This window comes from Phlebotomus papatasi, chromosome 3, assembly GCF_024763615.1.
Source record: "Phlebotomus papatasi isolate M1 chromosome 3, Ppap_2.1, whole genome shotgun sequence".
Classification (NCBI taxonomy): domain Eukaryota; kingdom Metazoa; phylum Arthropoda; class Insecta; order Diptera; family Psychodidae; genus Phlebotomus; species Phlebotomus papatasi.
Window position 1 is genome coordinate 27,933,728 of NC_077224.1, and position 12,475 is coordinate 27,946,202.

The following is a 12,475-nucleotide window of genomic DNA, read 5'->3' on the forward strand; positions in this document are numbered from 1 at the left end:
TAGTAAACTAACAAAATTTATAAAATAGAAAAGAAAAATTAGTTGCAAATTCTGTCAAAAATCCAAATAAAAAAATAAAAGAATGGCAAAGTGTCCGACGCTTTGTGAGCTGCTTGTCAACTGCTGCTTGTCAACTCACTTTTTTGCGATTTTGAGATTCTAATGCACTTAGAAAGACAATTTAATAAATTTTCAGATGATATAAGTCATTAAATTTCGTTATTAGAAAAGTTTTTCAAAATTTTAATCTTTTTAATTACTTGCTTAATTTTGTTTGACGTAAAGGGGCACAAAATATATTCATCGTTCAAATTTTTGTGAAACAGGGGACTAACTCCAAGCAAGTTGATCCCTTGTCATTCTAATTTCGGCAAAATTTGCACATAATTTAGAACGACAAGGAGCTAACTCATTAAAAAGCCTATTTTGAAAGGTAAAAATATAAAAGTTTCGATGTTTACATTAGTGCTCAAACAAATAGAAAAGAAATAAATTGTTTTTGTTCAGTCATTTAATTGAGATACTTATTTACACAAAGTTGAATCTTTCATGCTCTCTCCTGAAAAATGACCGAAAATTAGTTGGCCCATTGTAATTTCCAAGAAGCGATATAAAATTGATATTGTTTTAAATTTGTTTATAAATTATCATTAAACCAACTTGAAGTTAAAAATCGTTCAAAAAGAAGGTACTCAAAAAAAAAAATTAACATTTGTAAGTACAGTTTCGCGAATGTTTCACGCAATCTGTACCAAAGATGTGTATAATAAAAGTCAAGAGTTTTACTAATTGTAACATTATTATGCCAATAATTTCTATAAATGATTTGATTTTAAAATATGTTTTTTGTGGAAATTTTAGTGCATTAAATTGCAGTCCTCAATTTAATAGTACTTCAATAACTTCATGGCTAATTAGCAAGTTCTCAGAAATTTTGAGGATTCTGAGAGCTTATTGTATTAGCAGACATGAAGGACCTATTGTACGTGAACAAGTCATCCTTATTCAAAAGCTATTCAGACTCTCTCTAGAGAGCTTCAATAGCCTAAACTGTGTTCTCAAATGAATTTTCGATAACTTGAAAATGAATCTCATACTACTACATGCATAATAATTCTATAATTTGCATATTTTTTTAAAAATTTTCTCAAACAAAAGGAAATAATTTTTACAGCTCTAATCAATTTGATATTATGGAGATTCTTTATAAAAGAAATGCCAAAGCGTCCAAGCTTTGCGGAATGCTCGAAATCACGAGAGAATAGATCTCACCGTGAATAAGCTTTTCGCATGATCTATTGGTACTTACTGGTCTACTAGAGATCAAATTAATCTAAAATTCGCAAAAGCATCTGAAAATCAAAAAATCAGTACCTAACCGATTCATTACCGATAAAGATCGATGCAACCGGGTTCAAAATTTCAATGCCTTTCCAAAAAAATCCAAATTTAACCAAGTCGGTTGAAAAATGTGTCCTCCAAAATTTTGACCTTCAATAATTCAAAATGGCGAATTTTCCCGTCATAGGTATGTTTGGACGAAATGTTCACCTGGACTATCTCTAAAACATCCGAAAATCATTGAAAAAGCTTGTGCCAATTTTGCAAACAATCGAAAACACATTGTTTTTAGGGAATTTTACTAATAGGGGATGTAAAATTATTCAAAAATCGGTCCTTAACCGGTTCATTACCGATGAAGACCGATGCAGACGGGTTCGAAATTACAATTCCTTTCCAAAAAATCCAAATTTAACCAAATCAATTGAAAAATGAGCCTTCCAAAGTGGTTGAAATTTGACCTTCAATAATTTAAAATGGCGAATTTTCCGGCCATAAGTATGTTTGGGCGAAATGTTCGCCAGGACCAGCTCTAAAACATATCCAAAAATCATTGAAAAAGCTTGGGCCAATTTTGAGAAAAACCGAAAAAAAATGATTTTTAGGGGAGATGTGGGAAATAGGGGAAAAACGTCTAGAGATGTTATTTTTTTATTGGGGGTCGTCAAAGACAGGAAGTCGATATCTCTTACCGATTGGCCTCTAGATCGAGAACAAATTCAAGGTCAAGTAAAAAAAAATCCGAAAAAACTTATTCTAAATCTGTACTTAACCGGTTCATTACCGATGAAGACAGATACAGCCGGGTTCAGAATTTCAATACCTTTCCAAAAAATCCAAAATTAACCAAATCAGTTCAAAAATAAGCCCTCCAAAGTAGTTGACTTTTGACCTACAATCATTCAAAAAGGCGAATTTTCCGGTCATAGGTATGTTTGGGCGAAATGTTCTAGCTCTAAAAAAGAACGTGGAGAGATTTTATTTTTTTTTATTGGGGGTGATCGAAGACTGTAAGTCGATATCTCTTACCGTTTAAGCTCCAGAACAGTGACAAGTTGAAAAAAAGACGATTATATAGCTGCTCTCTCTTTGAGTTCGAGCAGTAAAATTGTTAAATACCTATGTTATGGCCATGAACATCTTCCTGTTCTATTACAAAAAAAAATCTCTAGATGTCTGTTCTTTTTGTACATCTTGTCTAAATTGTGGCAATCTTAAATTGTTAGAATTCCTCCCTCTTGTGTCTGCCAAGACGATTATGAGAATAAATCCTACAGATTCTTTTCCCAATTCTTTTTGAACGAATATATGTATGAGAGATTTGTGCTGTGAAATTCGAAGTAAAATGGCCAAGTATGTATGCAAATTATGCTGAAGATGAAATCGAATGGGTGTCTCACGCAGAAAAAAAACCACCCTCTGGTATAAAAATTTCATCCGACGGTTTTTTTTGCGCTCCCATTTCTTCTTTCTTTCTCGCGATATGATGGCGATGATGTACTTTCATGTTTGTGGGTATGAGACGAAGAGCCTCTAATCTTATGTCACGTGTTATGCTCTAAAGCCAAAAGCTCACTGTTTGAGAATGTGAAGAACGTCGAGGAATGTATTCACAGTTTTGTATACAATTCCACCCTCAGTCCCTTTCCTAAAATCACGTTCTTATTTTATTTTTTTATCTCCATCACCCAGAAATGAAAGTTTATGGATATTATTTTGTATATGATACTTTTTTTCTCTCTTTTTCACTCACATTTCAAGCTTTATTCCTTTAGTGCAAAAAAAAAAGAGCTGAAACAGAGTGAGATGGCAAATTTATGTATTAAAACGGCAAAAAGTTCTAAAAGTATGAAAAGGAGAAAAAAAATCTTTGCTGTATGCTCTTGAAAAAAAAAATAATGCTAAAGAAAGCTTTTCCACTTGTTCAATTTATTCTCATCAATTTCAAACATTCATTTTTCTCTCTCATGCATCCGTTATTTATTTAAAATGGTTTTCCATAAATTCCCCATTCAATCCAGCTTTTCCCACACATATCCTCAACATGCGGAAGAGAGATACTAAATTAGCACTTCGGGCATGATGAAAGAAAAGAAAACATCACGTGTATGGTTTTAACATCATTTTAGCATAAATAAGAGGCTTCCAAAAAAATGATCACCTGTTTCTGCACACATAAGCACTCGTTAGAGGTTTCCATTGTATATTCACGTTCCCAGTTTTTGGATTTTTTGAATATTATTTTCGTAAGATACATTTGAAAAATTAGGTCAAATTTTTGAAGAGTTCAAAAATTCAGAGGTCAAAAAAAAGCTAAAATGTTTGAATTATTAAATAACGAATTATTTTATCATTCGAATGAGAATAAACAGTATCATACATATTTAATTGTAAATGGGATTCAAGAATCATCCAGTCTAATTAGCAAGCCCATACCCCATTACACTCCATTATAGTAAATAATTTTTAGAAGTGCAAGTTAAATTAGAAGTAGGGTTACTTCTAGCGGTGTTACTTGTGGCCTCGTCACAATTTTTGGTAGAAAATAATTCCGAAAACCAAAAACAGTGATATGCTTTTTAAACACATAAAATATTTTTAATTTTGAGGCTTTCGAAATCAAAGATCTCTACAAGGAGGCCATAAGTAAAAACAAAGGTCACAAGTAATGCCTCGACCCTAAAAGTGCTATAGAAGTAACAGACGAAGACCATAAAGGAAAGGCTCCTTCAGGAAGCCATCTGGCCACTTAATGTGAGTTGCTTCCATCCACAAATTTTATTTTTCGCACAATTCCCTCAATTTGTGAAATTGAGCGTTGTTACTTTAAACTTCAAGCATTGTATGTATCTTTAAATTGGCCCTTGAAAGCAGCTACTCATTTTTTTCGATGAAGTTCATTAAATTTAAAAGTGTAATTTTTAAGGGCTTCTTGCCAAAATGCAAAAGGAATTATAATAACTTCAGAATAAATGGTGTAAGATTACATTAGGAAAAATAAGACTACAAATAATTATGATTTCCGAGCGGGGAAATTAGAATTTTGAAAATAAAGGAGACTTGTTGCTTCCTTCGATTCTGTGATTCAATAGCAAGAATAATGAGATCACCATTTCTTTGCGGTTCATTAATGGATTCTCTGAAATTTCTCCCTTTTAACTGATTTTATGTTCCTACGTGCTGAAGGCGGTAAAGTGTCAAGTTCTTTTAATTTATTCCCAGCTCTAATTAGTCTTCAAAGTTTTTAAATACAAAATGGAATTACTACAAAAAATAAGAATTTTATAGTAATCATACAAACATGAATGATTTGACTTGATTTAACTAAATGTGGATCCTTCTAAAAGAACTACGACCTAAAATATATTAAAGTATATACTTTATTGCTAAGCTTTGATCTAGGTCTTCATTTTTCAGTTAAGAGTCACTTTAGTGATTCAAGTAAAGTGTTCCATACAGTAATTCCGTCGATTTGCCAATTTGATACTTTCAAAAAGCTCAACACTTAGGCATATAATTCGGGAGAGAAAAAAATAAGGAATAATATATCACTCTATCCAGAGACATGAGTTTGTTCGGATCTGAAGAGCAATTGTGATCGTCGTCACGTTCTTTATCACAGTGTGATAAAAATTACGCTCAGTTTCGCTCTAATGGTGTCCGAATCTTACCGATTCTCCACGATGTGAATTAAATTTTTATTTGCTAGTAGGGGCATTAAAAGACACCCTTTTATGCAGTTAGCTCTGTTTAGCGATTTCATTCGATTTGCTTTCCTCAAGTTAGTAATAATTCCAAAAATTTTCGTAACAAAAAATTTATTTTTAGCACAAAGTTGAATTTTACAACTAATCATTAGAATATTTAACCTTTTAGTTGAATATACAACAATTATTCTTTTATTTTTGGGAATTCAAATAGAAAATTTTACCGAGTTTCTTTTTTTTTAAATAATCGTTGTAAGAGTCTATTTTCGGTTGTAAAATTAATTTTCTGCAATGAATAATTGCTTGCAATATTACTACCATAATCACTCCCATTACATGAGATATCTTCCACGGTGTACCTAAAATGCCTAAAATAATTCAAATAATCAACATTATCTCATTTTTTATTGAAAAAGTTCTTTTTTTAATAGTAAAATCATTTATCTATCGTGACACGAGCATATGCTAGTATATCATATTGATAAAATGACTGAGCGACTCAAGGCTGCCAGCGTAATTTTTTGTCGCTTAGTGCCAAAACCGAAGATTAACATTTTCAATATGGCGGGAACCTTTCTATGATAAAAAGTACTGCTAAATCTTACGATAAAGCGCGTGACGGCGATCATAATTGCTCTTCTGGAATGCTTCTTGATAAAGAATATCAAGATGCAGCTTTTGCAGCAATTTCTTTCCAAAGCTCTTCTTTAAATAAAGAATTCTTGACCATAAAATTGAATAACTCCTGGAATCTTTGTAAATAAAAGCGAGGCAATATCAAAATGATGAAATTAGAATGAAAAGTGACCCATTTTTAAGCATCATTAAGGAAGAATGGAGCAGTTTACGCAGCTGAATTTTTTTTCAGGACTCGTTTGCTAAACGAATATGGACCATATTCAAACTACGTTCGGTTAGTTACATTTGTTAACTTTATTTCTGTCAGAATATTACCCGCGTACCATAGGAATTAATTAAGGATCTGAGAGCTCTTAGAAAGGAGGCAAGGACGAGATCTAAACCTACCACCCGTTCCCCTCTTTCAACCAGATCGCCCCTCTGGTCTGCACGCGCGCACGTTCTTACTTGTCCGAGCCTAGTATCTTACTAACTAACTCTCTCTCGTCCGTGTCTTAATTAGTACCCTCTCTATTAGCGATCGCCGCTAAAGTCCAAGAGTGTCAAAGGCTAATCGCGTACGCGTGCAAGAGGAAGAAAAATGATCATGCCATGATGTTTTCCCCCCAGCATAACACACTGGGGTAGATCATCTCCATAGATCAAAAGGTGACATCAAAGGATGTTAAATGGTCAAATGCCCTCCGGGTTTGGCAGCCGGAAAGTCTTGAGCTTACACTCTTAAGTATTTAGTATTTGAGAATGTATAGATCAATTCCTAAATAAATATTTTTCGCTTCCTAAAAAATTCCTAAATAATACTTGATTTTCGATAGTAATGCATGTATAAAACAACATCATATCCACCCCTATTCAAAAACAATTTGAAAAAAAATAAAAATTTGATACTTTCTTAAAAAGAACAACATGATCAAACAGCAAATGGTCGAAATTAACCTCTTGAAAAGTTGTATCCGTGGGATCCATGGCTATATTATCGAGAAGCATTTTCTTCTCTATGTCTTGTACAAGTTTCTAAGTCAGGTATTATAGAACCGGAATTCTAATAATCTACTTATAGCGTTTTTGGTTCCGTTTGTGTGACTATTAACAGTAAAGTCGCGCACCCTTAAGGAACTTAAGAGTTTCCACAGAAATTCATACATAAAATTACCATTGTAAGCTCTTTAGAAGTGCATTAAAAGATTTGCCAAAGACTCGGTTCTATAAGGGAGCAATTTTGCTTCTTGGATGGAGTCAATGTTAAGCCTTGGAAAAACTTACGACTTAAGCAAAGAGACAGCTTAGTGGAAAGCTTATGGGAATCAAATCATTGTTTTGATTTATTATTACGTTAAGCCGTCCCTCGGTATAAGTCGTAAATGTGTCCAGCACAGTAACACAACTCTTTCTAGAGCTTTCGGCTCAGTGCGTGACTGGAGAAATTGCCATCGTTTTTATCATTTTTATACTTATACACAGTTCTTGTAATAACTGAACAATTTTTATACTTTTTCTTAACCTACTACTAAAACGTCTCTAGTGGCGGTTTTTTTTGTTGATTGTTTTTTTTTTAATGATTGTATCTTCCACAAATTAAAAATGAACCTTTTAGTCTTACTGGTATATCCTAAAATTCAGAGTAGGATTTCTTTAATTTTTATCGTGAATATTTAAGATGAATATTTGGGTGTTTTCTCAACACAAAATTGAATAATAAGTGTGTGTTCCATAAGATTATCGTTAATGCCTAAAAATGCAAAATCAATTAAGGTCAAAATCAATTATATAATATGAATCTTTTATTTTGAAAATTTGGGAAAAATTGTGGTGGTAATATAATATTATATAAGGAGCTATAAGACTAAGCTTAATCAGAAAAAAATATTTGTAGTGCTCTTTACTAAAAGTTTATTTTTTCAGAAAATAATCTTATCCTTGAATTTACTGAACCTTTTCGAATTTAAAAGTGTGAAAGCTACCTCTCCTGTAAACTCCCAATAATAGCGTTACATTTTTTTTTTGAGTAAGACATACTTATTTGTTTATAAATAAAAATTAAAAGAGATTGGAATAATTCTCCTCGAAACCATAAAATAGCTTGGTAACACTACAAGCATTATGAAAGAAATTAACATGAGGGAGAGATTATCTCTACGTTATTAGGAATTAATAATAAATTACATTCTATTTTTTGTTAAATTTATAATTTGTTAAAAAACATTAGTAAAATAAATAAAATTGTGGAATGAATTATAAACGAAGGGATTCAAACAAAACACTAAAGATGGTAAATGCAGGCGTGCAAACTGAAAATAAAATCTGTCTTAAACATAACCCTTTACAGAGAAATTTCTGCTTGTATTTCAAGTGTTTCTGCAAGAGCTGAAAGTTAAGTGAATGGATAATTCTAGAGCATTTAGAAGCGTCAAACTCATAATTTTCCCCCGTTCAGATTCTGTAATTCTAGGGAGAATGTAAAGTTTTGCCGCAGAATTAAATGTTACACATGCAAGTTGTATGGTAATGTTTTGCATATTGTGCATTCGTTGATAGAATTCAGCAGGTGAAAAAAGCTCAAGTTGCATTAATTGGATGGAACGGAAGGTATTAAAGGGTGAAAAATATAGTGTAACCGTTGCTCAAGTGAACTATATTGATTGCAGTTTCTCACAAAAGAGCCAACATTGTATACAATATGTACATAGCTTAGTCTCTAACCCTCAAAAGTTCAAGCTGAATTGATCGAAGGACGAAATTTCAACAAGTGTTTATATGTATATATAATATAAATGCCATTTACCCTCTTTCCTATCCCAAAATTTTTGGGAGAAAATTTCTGTGTGTCACCAGAGAAGGGAAAAGAAAGCACATACAGGAGTTTGAGGGAGATTTCATCGCCTGTAACTAAGGCTATTTTAATATTATTATAATTTTTCTTCTTCCCAATTATTACTTCTCTGTTATTTCGCCTTCGTTCTCCGGAGCTTTCTTTCTTGCTACATCAATTTCTATCTTGAGGGAATTAACCGTGTATCACTTCTGGAAGCTTTCACTTGCTTGTGGGGAGGTGTTGAAAGGTGAGATGTTATAGACGATGTAGGTAAATTTATCGATTGGCATCACCAAAGTAAATGTAATAAATTAAAGTTTCTCACTTAAGTTTCATCGATGCCAAAGCTCAAGGTAACATTGGGCCAAAGGGCAAGCATTGCCACCATAACACTCTGAGAATGTTCTGTGGAGATAAAGACACCAAAACAAAATTAAAAGGCTTTTCTTACTCTCAATATCGTACACTCAGGTGTAAAGGAAAACTTTCTTCACATATCTTTTTGAAAATGAATTTTTTTTTCATTAAAAAAAAACTCTGACGTGTAGGTCTTTAGGCACATTTTTCGGACATCAGGCGGGAAATTGCTTTTTAATACCGTCACCCTTGGAAGAAAATATGAAGCCAGATGACAGTGATATAAGTTCATCAATTATGAGAGTGTCTTTCCATCTCTATTGTCAGTCACCTTTTTTCGTACAACACTTGGGAAGTCAGATGTTGAGGAGGGAAATGAGAAAACGACGCTGAAATGGTTGGAAATTGGGAAAAAGAGAGCTAGTTTGGGAAAAACTATATGAAATTTTATAACGTGCGTTTTTCGGTTATTGATATTTGAAGTATGAACTGATGTCTGAAGTTAGTTTCAAATCGGTTATAGCATCTCCGAGGGCTATGTGATGAATATGTGTTTGTGTGAGTATCGTCTTTTCCCGTTCGAGGTGATAAAAGGTGATCCCCTCTCAACTGGAGGGCAGTCTGGAATGGATGGGCAAGCAGATAGGAGCTCAGCTCCAAGTGGTGATTTTATTTAATTAAATCTAAATTTCCCCAGTAATTCCCGGAGAATAAGTCCCGTAAAGTGAAAGTGAGTGATCGGCAGAGCTTGAGGAGAAACGGAAGAAGTGTCTCCTAACCACACTCGGCATCGGACAAGAGTTCCCACGGAGGGAATCCTTTTGAGTGGAGGAGAAGGCTTCAGGCGTCCCAGTTCGGCGCATCGGGGGTTTCCTGATTTCTGAGGAAAGCTCATTGAATCTTATGGGCTTATCTGAATCACCACTGGCGCAAGAAATGCAACATAGATCAGCGAAAGCAGCGGAGAAGCGGTACAGCGTTGTCCGGACTTCACTATCGCGCCCACCACCAGTCTCAATCATCGGTGAGAAGAGAAGTTGGATATCACCGAGATCGTCCTAAACTCCGGAGTTCAACACCAGCCAACAATTCTCCAAGCCGGAAAAGAAAATCTTGAGTACCCTTTATCTGTTAATTGTTAAATGTCACTTAACCTCAATAAGATGGTATTTTATATGGGCCTATAAAGTAAATATTCCTATTTGGTCATTATGGCATAGCTCTCACCATTGGATTTTATGAAAATGGGGAAAGTGGGAGATATAAATGCTTAAAAGCCCGTCCTTAAAAAGGAATAAATTTGTGATCTAATAGTATCTGAAAAGGTGGTTCTTATTCTGAGGTGAAAGGGGGGGAAGATTGGAAATTGAAATGGTGGAACTGAGAATTTAAGGGAGAGGATTTGTCGGAAAAGTGAGTATACCTCATCGGGAAAATTCAACTATACCAGATATTCGGCTTTAATCCTAACAATTCCTTAAAATGCTTTTTATTAAAATAAAATGATTATCCAGACTATCTATTGCACTACTTAATTGATAAACGATTTTATCTCCATAATTGGCTTATTACTGGGTTTATAATCGGTTGCAACTAATTAAAATCTGTTAGGAATTCCAAGACCTTTCCCGTCGAATTAAAATTTACCTTAATTGATTAATAAATAAGTTCTTTAAAAAGTCTTTTAAGGCTTTAACCATTTAAGGACGAGACGCTCTTTACTGACCGAAAATCGATAATAAAAATGAAACCGAAAAACCAAACTTGTGAAACGGCTTATATTTGACATTGAAAAGTCCAACAGGGTTCAGTGTACTTTCTGCCTCTATGGACGATAAAATAACATTCCGGAAATGTTTATTTCACCCTGCAGTATTGATCCAAAATCGGTGTAAATATTAACCTTTTAGGTGTATTGGGGGTTAAAATTACCCTTTTTCATGATAATTTTACACTTAAAAAGGTGTAAAATTAAGATTAAAAAATGTTGATATATTTTTACACCTAACAAGTGTTAAAATTATGAGGAAAAAAAGTTAATCGCACCCCCATTTTTTTCTCAGTGTACAACCTTCGAAGGAAATCACTTTAGGTGGTCAGAAAAAAATATTTTCTCAATGGGTACGGGTGACCCAATTGTCCTTATAAGGGTAATTTGAAAAATTCTTATTGATTTAACCCTTTAACGACGAGACACTTTTTCCGGACTGAAAATTAACACTAAAAATTAAACTGGGAAGCATAATCAATGATAAGTTTTATATTTAATCTTGGAGAGTCCAATAGAGTCTGATTCGGTGTATTTTGTGCTTCTATGAACGATAGGGACGAAAATAGCCCAAAAATTTAAGTGATTTTTCTGACAATACCAATGAATAATGTTTTTCGGTTTAATGAAAAATATGACGTATGAGTATTGTAGTTTTTATTGCCAAAAGGGTTTTGCTTAAAAAAAATTTAAAGTATAAAAAATAAATAAAATCAATTATGAATTTGAGAATTCAAAAATTTGCCATTTTTGAGTTTAAATATTTACTACATAGCAAATAGTTGGAGACTCGCAAAAAAATATTCTAGATTCGTTCAACCTTCTACTTTACAATTATGTACAGACATAAGAAAAAAATAACTTTAGGTAGTCAGGAAAAATTATTTTCTTTATGGGACACCGGTGTTCCAATCGTCCTTAAAGGGTTAAAGGAATTTTTGTATAAGAATGAAAAGTCAACCTAATCAACTTATTTTCTTTTTTTTTTCAAATTCCACTTAGATGCTTTTGTTAAGATCCTAGTGACCAGCAAATGCTAACCAATCGTCGGCGCCAATTTTTCAGGCTGTTCTCAGCGCCAACTGTTCATAAGTTATGCATTACAAATTCAACGTCTTAAAAAATTGCTTACATTTAGTTCAAAAGTGATTTAAAAAATTAGAATTGGATTCTTTTGATAGACAAAAATATATAAGTGTATTTGCATAAACCCATAATGAGCATTATACTGATATGATAGTCCAGGAATGACCTGTAGTACTAACCAACATTATTATTCAAACAATATATTTATCGAAATTCTTGGCTTTGGCATTTTCAAAAAAAAAAAATTAAGTTAAAAATATAGTTTTTTTAAATCAAGTTTTAAAAGGTTCGATCAGTTGTATTATTTGAAAAATCCAACACGTTGTCCATATAACCTAAAGATTTTATCTTTAACTCTAACCGTTTTATGTGTAGCTCTGTTAAAATTCGGATAGATGGATGAACAAACTGTGTCATGCTATAGTTCTGAAATCGTCTGTTTCGCAAAGGTACTATGCAAAAATGTCAAAAATATTCCTTACTCATGCAATAAAATGGAAATTTCAAATAGAAAAAAAATAAACAGATTTTATACGTACAGGGTAAGGGCTCATAATTTGGTCCAGTCTGCTTATAAGCATCGATGTTCCAAGTTTAAAGTGCGATATTTTCGTTACTATTTGACTTTTTTTGTTACTCTCTTTTCAAAAGGCTTGTTTAGGAACTTGGCAAGCTATTTATCATCTTATTTTTACTAAAATTAGTTTTAATACGTTTAAAAATGAATTGATATGTAGAGGTGACTTTGGCTCTTATTTTGGACAA

The 12,475-nt window shown here is 33.0% G+C and overlaps 1 protein-coding gene across 5 annotated transcripts in view; it reads left to right on the forward strand.

Annotated features, from left to right (window-relative positions):
* LOC129807444 (cAMP-specific 3',5'-cyclic phosphodiesterase) overlaps nt 1-12,475 on the forward strand; it is a 378,877-nt gene that overhangs the window by 178,412 nt on the left and 187,990 nt on the right. The gene's annotated exons all lie outside the window — the stretch shown is intronic.